Below are 9,114 nucleotides of genomic sequence, written 5' to 3' on the forward strand. Positions count from 1 at the left end.
GGGGAGGCGCCGCTCACCGGGGAATGATCAATCAAACCAACAGACAGAACAACACAAAGGGAGGGGCCGACCCAGCGTCACACACCCCGACCCGAGAGCACCCCCCCACAGGTCACACACCCCGACCCGAGAGCACCCCCCCACAGGTCACACACCCCGGCCTGAGAGCCCCCCACAGGTCACACACCCCGACCCGAGAGCCCCCCCCCCACAGGTCACACACCCCGACCCGAGAGCCCCCCCCCCCACAGGTCACACACCCCGACCCAAGAGCACCCCCCCACAGGTCACACACCCCGACCCAAGAGCACCCCCCCCACAGGTCACACACCCCGGCCTGAGAGCCCCCCCACAGGTCACACACCCCGGCCTGAGAGCCCCCCCACATCATACACCCGGCCCAAGAGCCCCTCTATCACCCCCCCCCCCACAGGTCACACACCCCGGCCTGAGAGCCCCCCCACATCATACACCCGGCCCAAGAGCCCCCTCTATCACACACCCCAGGAACCAACCACACGTCACACACACGGGAAGCAGACGTCACATATGTCACACGCCCCAGCTTTGGGATCCGACCCCATGTACCACACCCTGGCCCTGGGAGCGGACTGGGTACTGGCACATACACTACTCCTCTGGACGCAGCAGAGTCCGCTGTGCACTCTGGCATCACCGGCGATGGTCCTGTCTGATGAAGGCACAGACACATCCGCCATCTTGTACTCACCACTAACAATCTTCACACCGAGTCAAACGGAAGATCTGCTGCGGGTCAGGAGGCCTGAGGAGGAGAACACGGGATCAACACGGGAACATCCTGAACATGTATGAAGGGGCACATGACACTAACGGCTGGCCGGGGGGGGGGGGGGGGGGGGGGGGGATGACTAACGTCTGGCACAAGGGGGGGCACATTACTAACGGCAGGGCAGGCACAGGGGGGGGGCACATGACTAACGGCAGGCACGAGGGGGGGGGGGGCACATGACTAACATCAGGCACAGGGGGGGGCACATGACTAACATCAGGCACAGGGGGGGGCACATGACTAACATCAGGCACAGGGGGGGGTACATGACTAACGGCAGGCACGGGGGGGGGCACATGACTAACGGCAAGCACAGGGGGGGGGCACATGACTAACGGCAGGCACGGGGGGGGGCACATGACTAACGGCAGGCACAGGGGGGGGGGGCACATGACTAACGGCAGGCACAGGGGGGGGGGCACATGACTAACATCAGGCACTTGGGGGGCACATGACTAACGGCAGGCACGGGGGGGGGCACATGACTAACGGCAGGCACGGGGGCGGGGGGGCACATGACTAACGGCAGGCACGGGGGCGGGGGGCACATGACTAACGGCAGGCACGGGGGGGGGGCGCACATGACTAACGGCAGGGACGGGGGGGCACATGACTAACGGCAGGCACGGGGGGGCACATGACTAACGGCAGGCACGAGGGGGCACATGACTAACGGCAGGCACGAGGGGGCACATGACTAACGGCAGGCACAGAGGGGGTACATGACTAATGGCAGGCACAGGGGGGGGCACATGACTAACGGCAGGCACAGGGGGGGGCACATGACTAACGGCAGGCACAGGGGCGGGGGGCACATGACTAATGGCAGGCACAGGGGGGGGGCACATGACTAACGGCAGGCACAGGGGCGGGGGGCACATGACTAACGGCAGGCACAGGGAGGGTACATGACTAACGGCAGGCACAGGGGGGGCACATGACTAACAGCAGGCACAGGGGGGCACATGACTAACGGCAGGCACAGGGGGGGCACATGACTAACGGCAGGCACGGGGGGGGTACATGACTAACGGCAGGCACAGGGGGGGGCACATGACTAACGGCAGGCACAGGGGGGGGCACATGACTAACGGCAGGCACAGGGGGGGGGCACATGACTAACGGCAGGCACAGGGGGGGTACATGACTAACGGCAGGCACAGGGGGGGTACATGACTAACGGCAGGCACGGGGGGTACTGACTAACGGCAGGCACAGGGGGGGTACATGACTAACGGCAGGCACAGGGGGGGGTACATGACTAACGGCAGGCACAGGGGGGGGGGGGGTACATGACTAACGGCAGGCACAGGGGGGGTACATGACTAACGGCAGGCACAGGGGGGGTACATGACTAACGGCAGGCACAGGGGGGGTACATGACTAACGGCAGGCACAGGGGGGGGTACATGACTAACGGCAGGCACAGGGGGGGGTACATGACTAACGGCAGGCACAGGGGGGGGGGGGTACATGACTAACGGCAGGCACAGGGGGGGGCACATTACTAACGGCAGGGCAGGCACAGGGGGGGGGCACATGACTAACGGCAGGCACGAGGGGGGGGGGGGCACATGACTAACATCAGGCACAGGGGGGGGCACATGACTAACATCAGGCACAGGGGGGGGCACATGACTAACATCAGGCACAGGGGGGGGTACATGACTAACGGCAGGCACGGGGGGGGGCACATGGACTAACGGCAAGCACAGGGGGGGGGGCACATGACTAACGGCAGGCACGGGGGGGGGCACATGACTAACGGCAGGCACAGGGGGGGGGGGCACATGACTAACGGCAGGCACAGGGGGGGGGGCACATGACTAACATCAGGCACTTGGGGGGCACATGACTAACGGCAGGCACGGGGGGGGGCACATGACTAACGGCAGGCACGGGGGCGGGGGGGCACATGACTAACGGCAGGCACGGGGGCGGGGGGCACATGACTAACGGCAGGCACGGGGGGGGGGCGCACATGACTAACGGCAGGGACGGGGGGGCACATGACTAACGGCAGGCACGGGGGGGCACATGACTAACGGCAGGCACGAGGGGGCACATGACTAACGGCAGGCACGAGGGGGCACATGACTAACGGCAGGCACAGAGGGGGTACATGACTAATGGCAGGCACAGGGGGGGGCACATGACTAACGGCAGGCACAGGGGGGGGCACATGACTAACGGCAGGCACAGGGGCGGGGGGCACATGACTAATGGCAGGCACAGGGGGGGCACATGACTAACGGCAGGCACAGGGGCGGGGGGCACATGACTAACGGCAGGCACAGGGAGGGTACATGACTAACGGCAGGCACAGGGGGGGCACATGACTAACAGCAGGCACAGGGGGGCACATGACTAACGGCAGGCACAGGGGGGGCACATGACTAACGGCAGGCACGGGGGGGTACATGACTAACGGCAGGCACAGGGGGGGGCACATGACTAACGGCAGGCACAGGGGGGGGCACATGACTAACGGCAGGCACAGGGGGGGGGCACATGACTAACGGCAGGCACAGGGGGGGGTACATGACTAACGGCAGGCACAGGGGGGGTACATGACTAACGGCAGGCACGGGGGGGTACATGACTAACGGCAGGCACAGGGGGGGTACATGACTAACGGCAGGCACAGGGGGGGGTACATGACTAACGGCAGGCACAGGGGGGGGGGGGGTACATGACTAACGGCAGGCACAGGGGGGGTACATGACTAACGGCAGGCACAGGGGGGGTACATGACTAACGGCAGGCACAGGGGGGGTACATGACTAACGGCAGGCACAGGGGGGGGTACATGACTAACGGCAGGCACAGGGGGGGGGGGTACATGACTAACGGCAGGCACAGGGGGGGGCACATGACTAACGGCAGGCACAGGGGGGGTACATGACTAACGGCAGGCACAGGGGGGGTACATGACTAACGGCAGGCACAGGGGGGGTACATGACTAACGGCAGGCACGGGGGGGGGGGTACATGACTAACAGCAGGCACGGGGGGGGGTACATGACTAACAGCAGGCACGGGGGGGGTACATGACTAACAGCAGGCACGGGGGGGTAAATGACTAACGGCAGGCACAGGGGGGGTACATGACTAACGGCAGGCACGGGGGGGTACATGACTAACAGCAGGCACGGGGGGGTACATGACTAACAGCAGGCACAGGGGGGGGGGGGGCACATGGACTAACGGCAGGCACAGGGGGAGTACATGACTAACGGCAGGCACAGGGGGGGGGGGTACATGACTAACGGCAGGCACAGGGGGGGTACATGACTAACGGCAGGCACAGGGGGGGTACATGACTAACGGCAGGCACAGGGGGGGTACATGACTAACGGCAGGCACAGGGGGAGTACATGACTAACGGCAGGCACAGGGGGGGGCACATGACTAACGGCTGGCACAGGGGGGGTACATGACTAACGGCAGGCACAGGGGGGGGTACATGACTAACGGCTGGCACAGGGGGGGTACATGACTAACGGCTGGCACAGGGGGGGGTACATGACTAACGGCTGGCACAGGGGGGTACATGACTAACGGCTGGCACAGGGGGTTACATGACTAACGGCTGGCACAGGGGGGGGGGGGTACATGACTAACGGCAGGCACAGGGGGGTACATGACTAACGGCTGGCACAGGGGGGGTACATGACTAACGGCAGGCACAGGGGGGGGTACATGACTAACGGCTGGCACGGGGGGGGGTACATGACTAACGGCTGGCACAGGGGGGGTACTTGACTAAAGGCAGGCACAGGGGGGGTACTTGACTAAAGGCAGGCACAGGGGGGGTACTTGACTAAAGGCAGGCACAGGGGGTTACATGACTAACGGCAGGCACAGGGGGGGTACATGACTAACGGCAGGAACAGGGGGGGTACATGACTAACGGCAGGAACAGGGGGGGCACATGACTAACGGCAGGCACAGGGGGGTACATGACTAACGGCAGGAACAGGGGGGGTACATGACTAACGGCAGGAACAGGGGGGGCACATGACTAACGGCAGGCACAGGGGGGGTACTTGACTAAAGGCAGGCACAGGGGGGGTACTTGACTAAAGGCAGGCACAGGGGGGGTACTTGACTAAAGGCAGGCACAGGGGGGTACATGACTAACGGCAGGCACAGGGGGGGGGGGTACATGACTAACGGCAGGAACAGGGGGGGCACATGACTAACGGCAGGAACAGGGGGGGCACATGACTAACAGCAGGCACAGGGGGGGTACTGACTAACGGCAGGCACAGGGGGTTACATGACTAACGGCTGGCACAGGGGGGGGGGGGGGTACATGACTAACGGCAGGCACAGGGGGGTACATGACTAACGGCTGGCACAGGGGGGGTACATGACTAACAGCAGGCACAGGGGGGGTACTTGACTAACGGCAGGCACAGGGGGGTACATGACTAACGGCTGGCACAAGGGTTCACATGCACCTTGGCTGGCATCACTTACAGTCACTTACTAGAAGATATTGGAGGTTATACTCTCTTCTCCACACATTCCATGCCAAACACAGGAAAGGGCTATATGGGGGACAGCTGGCACAGCCAACATCACCATACTCCAATCATCTGGGGGCAGGGGGGGGTCTTCTCACCTGTGGAGGGTGAAGGGTCCTGCTCATACGTGCTGCCATCTGGGCGACAGCGGCTAAACCTGCCTCCCCCGTCCTCTGTAATTCAAGCCACAGGAATCAGCATTGTGCCTGCGAAACATGAGGAGGACGAGCGTCAGAGCCACACGTATCACCAGCTGTGCCCAACTGCCCCCCCACCTGCCCACCTGTGCCCGACTGACACTCACTTCTCCACATGAAGGAGGCGCTGTCACTATATATCCTCCCGCAGGGGGCGCTGTCACTATATATCCTCCCGCAGGGGGCGCTGTCACTATATATCCTCCCGCAGGGGGCGCTGTCTCTATATATCCTCCTGCAGGGGGCGCTGTCACTATGTAGCCTCCCGCAGGGGGCGCTGTCACTATATATCCTCCCGCAGGGGGCGCTGTCACTATATATCCTCCTGCAGGGGGCGCTGTCTCTATATATCCTCCCGCAGGGGGCGCTGTCACCATATATCCTCCCGCAGGGGGCGCCGTCACTATATATCCTCCCGCAGGGGGCGCTGTCACTATATATCCTCCTGCAGGGGGCGCTGTCACTATATATCCTCCTGCAGGGGGCGCTGTCACTATATATCCTCCCGCAGGGGGCGCTGTCACTATATATCCTCCCGCAGGGGGCGCTGTCACTATATATCCTCCTGCAGGGGGCGCTGTCACTATATATCCTCCCGCAGGGGGCGCTGTCGCTATATATCCTCCTGCAGGGGGCGCTGTCACTATGTAGCCTCCCGCAGGGGGGCGCTGTAACTATATATCCTCCTGCAGGGGGCGCTGTCACTATATATCCTCCCGCAGGGGGCGCTGTCACTATATATCCTCCCGCAGGGGGCGCTGTCACTATATATCCTCCTGCAGGGGGCGCTGTCACTATGTAGCCTCCCGCAGGGGGGCGCTGTCACTATATATCCTCCTGCAGGGGGCGCTGTCACTATATATCCTCCTGCAGGGGGCGCTGTCACTATATATCCTCCCGCAGGGGGCGCTGTCACTATATATCCTCCTGCAGGGGGCGCTGTCACTATGTAGCCTCCCGCAGGGGGCGCTGTCACTATGTATCCTCCCGCAGGGGGCGCTGTCGCTATATATCCTCCCGCAGGGGGCGCTGTCTCTATATATCCTCCCACAGGGGGCGCCGTCTCTATATATCCTCCCGCAGGGGGGCGCTGTCACTATATGTCCTCCTGCAGGGGGCGCTGTCACTATATATCCTCCCGCAGGGGGCGCTGTCTCTATATATCCTCCCGCAGGGGGCGCCGTCTCTATATATCCTCCTGCAGGGGGCGCTGTTACTATATATCCTCCTGCAGGGGGCGCTGTCTCTATATATCCTCCCGCAGGGTGCGCTGTCTCTATATATCCTCCTGCAGGGGGCGCTGTCACTATATATCCTCCCGCAGGGGGCGCTGTCACTATATATCCTCCTGCAGGGGGCGCTGTCACTATATATCCTCCCGCAGGGGGCGCTGTCACTATATATCCTCCCGCAGGGGGCGCTGTCACTATATATCCTCCCGCAGGGGGCGCTGTCACTATATATCCTCCCGCAGGGGGCGCTGTCACTATATATCCTCCCGCAGGGGGCGCTGTCACTATATATCCTCCCGCAGGGGGCGCTGTCACTATATATCCTCCCGCAGGGGGCGCTGTCTCTATATATCCTCCCGCAGGGGGCGCTGTCTCTATATATCCTCCCGCAGGGGGCGCTGTCTCTATATATCCTCCCGCAGGGGGCGCTGTCACTATATATCCTCCCGCAGGGGGCGCTGTCACTATATATCCTCCCGCAGGGGGCGCTGTCTCTATATATCCTCCCGCAGGGGGCGCTGTCTCTATATATCCTCCCGCAGGGGGCGCTGTCTCTATATATCCTCCTGCAGGGGGCGCTGTCACTATATATCCTCCCGCAGGGGGCGCTGTCACTATATATCCTCCCGCAGGGGGCGCTGTCTCTATATATCCTCCCGCAGGGGCGCTGTCACTATATATCCTCCCGCAGGAGGCGCTGTCACAATATATCCTCCCGCAGGGGGGCGCCGTCTCTATATATCCTCCCGCAGGGGGCGCTTGTCACTATATATCCTCCCGCAGGGGGCGCCGTCTCTATATATCCTCCTGCAGGGGGCGCTGTTACTATATATCCTCCTGCAGGGGGCGCTGTCACCATATATCCTCCTTGCAGGGGGCGCTTGTCACTATATATCCTCCTGCAGGGGGCGCTGTCACTATATATCCTCCTGCAGGGGGCGCTGTCACTATATATCCTCCTGCAGGGGGCGCTGTCACTATATATCCTCCTGCAGGGGGCGCTGTCACTATATATCCTCCCGCAGGGGGCGCTGTCACTTATATATCCTCCGCAGGGGGCGCTGTCACTATATATCCTCCCGCAGGGGGGCGCTGTCACCATATATCCTCCTGCAGGGGGCGCTGTCACTATATATCCTCCTGCAGGGGGCGCTGTTACTATATATCCTCCTGCAGGGGGCGCTGTCACTATATATCCTCCCGCAGGGGGCGCTGTCACTATATATCCTCCCGCAGGGGGCGCTGTCCACTATATATCCTCCCGCAGGGGGCGCTGTCACTATATATCCTCCTGCAGGGGGCGCTGTCACTATATATCCTCCTGCAGGGGGCGCTGTCACTATATATCCTCCTGCAGGGGGCGCTGTCACTATATATCCTCCCGCAGGGGGCGCTGTCACCATATATCCTCCTGCAGGGGGCGCTGTTACTATATATCCTCCTGCAGGGGGCGCTTGTCACCATATATCCTCCCGCAGGGGGCGTTGTCATTATATGTCCTCCCGCAGGGGGGCGCTGTCACTATATATCCTCCCGCAGGGGGCGCTGTCACCATATATCCTCCCGCAGGGGGCGCTGCCACTATATATCCTCCCGCAGGGGGCGCTGTCACTATATATCCTCCCGCAGGGGGCGCTGTCACTATATATCCTCCTGCAGGGGGCGCTGTCACTATATATCCTCCTGCAGGGGGCGCTGTCACCATATGTCCTCCTGCAGGGGGCGCTGTACTATATATCCTCCCGCAGGGGGCGCTGCCACCATATGTCCTCCTGCAGGGGGCGCTGTCACTATATATCCTCCCGCAGGGGGCGCTGTCACTATATATCCTCCCGCAGGGGGCGCTGTCACTATATATCCTCCTGCAGGGGGCGCTGTCACTATATATCCTCCTGCAGGGGGCGCTGTCACCATATGTCCTCCTGCAGGGGGCGCTGTACTATATATCCTCCCGCAGGGGGCGCTGCCACCATATGTCCTCCTGCAGGGGGCGCACTCAGCACATGTTGTACCTCGGCCGGTGATAACCGCGGAGCGGTTTGTCTAGGAATCTGCGCGGTGAGGCCGGCGCGCGCCCCCATCCTCCTCCTTATATTGCCCTGTGCCTCTAGGGCTCCAGGTGTACCCAGGTGAAGACACGCGCGCTGCGGCCCCGCCCTTGTCTCGGTTATAAAGTTTGTGCCCCCCGGCTGTGAACAGCGTGCCGCTCTGACTCGTACCTACAAGAATGTGAAGAGCAATCGCGCGCCAGAAAAACACACAGAGGATAAAACGCCGTCATACGCCCACGTCCAGACAAGACCCGGCAGAGGGGCGAGACACAACCTGCACCCTGCAATGGC

At 62.1% G+C, this 9,114-nt stretch overlaps 1 long non-coding RNA gene across 2 annotated transcripts; it reads right to left on the reverse strand.

Moving 5' to 3' along the window:
- Positions 1-426: 426 nt before the first annotated feature.
- LOC122923728 lies at positions 427-9,114 on the reverse strand. Of its 2 annotated transcripts, none has more exons than XR_006387322.1 (3): positions 8,785-8,957; positions 5,442-5,549; positions 427-784 (listed from the first exon to the last, which is right to left on the reverse strand). It is a non-coding gene; the product is annotated as an uncharacterized LOC122923728 (long non-coding RNA). The 2 variants fall into 2 exon arrangements; XR_006387321.1 differs by lacking the exon at positions 8,785-8,957 and adding an exon at positions 8,992-9,114 and having other exon boundaries at positions 428-784.

The sequence above is a fragment of the Bufo gargarizans genome, unplaced genomic scaffold (genome assembly GCF_014858855.1).
Source record: "Bufo gargarizans isolate SCDJY-AF-19 unplaced genomic scaffold, ASM1485885v1 original_scaffold_1837_pilon, whole genome shotgun sequence".
Taxonomy (NCBI): domain Eukaryota; kingdom Metazoa; phylum Chordata; class Amphibia; order Anura; family Bufonidae; genus Bufo; species Bufo gargarizans.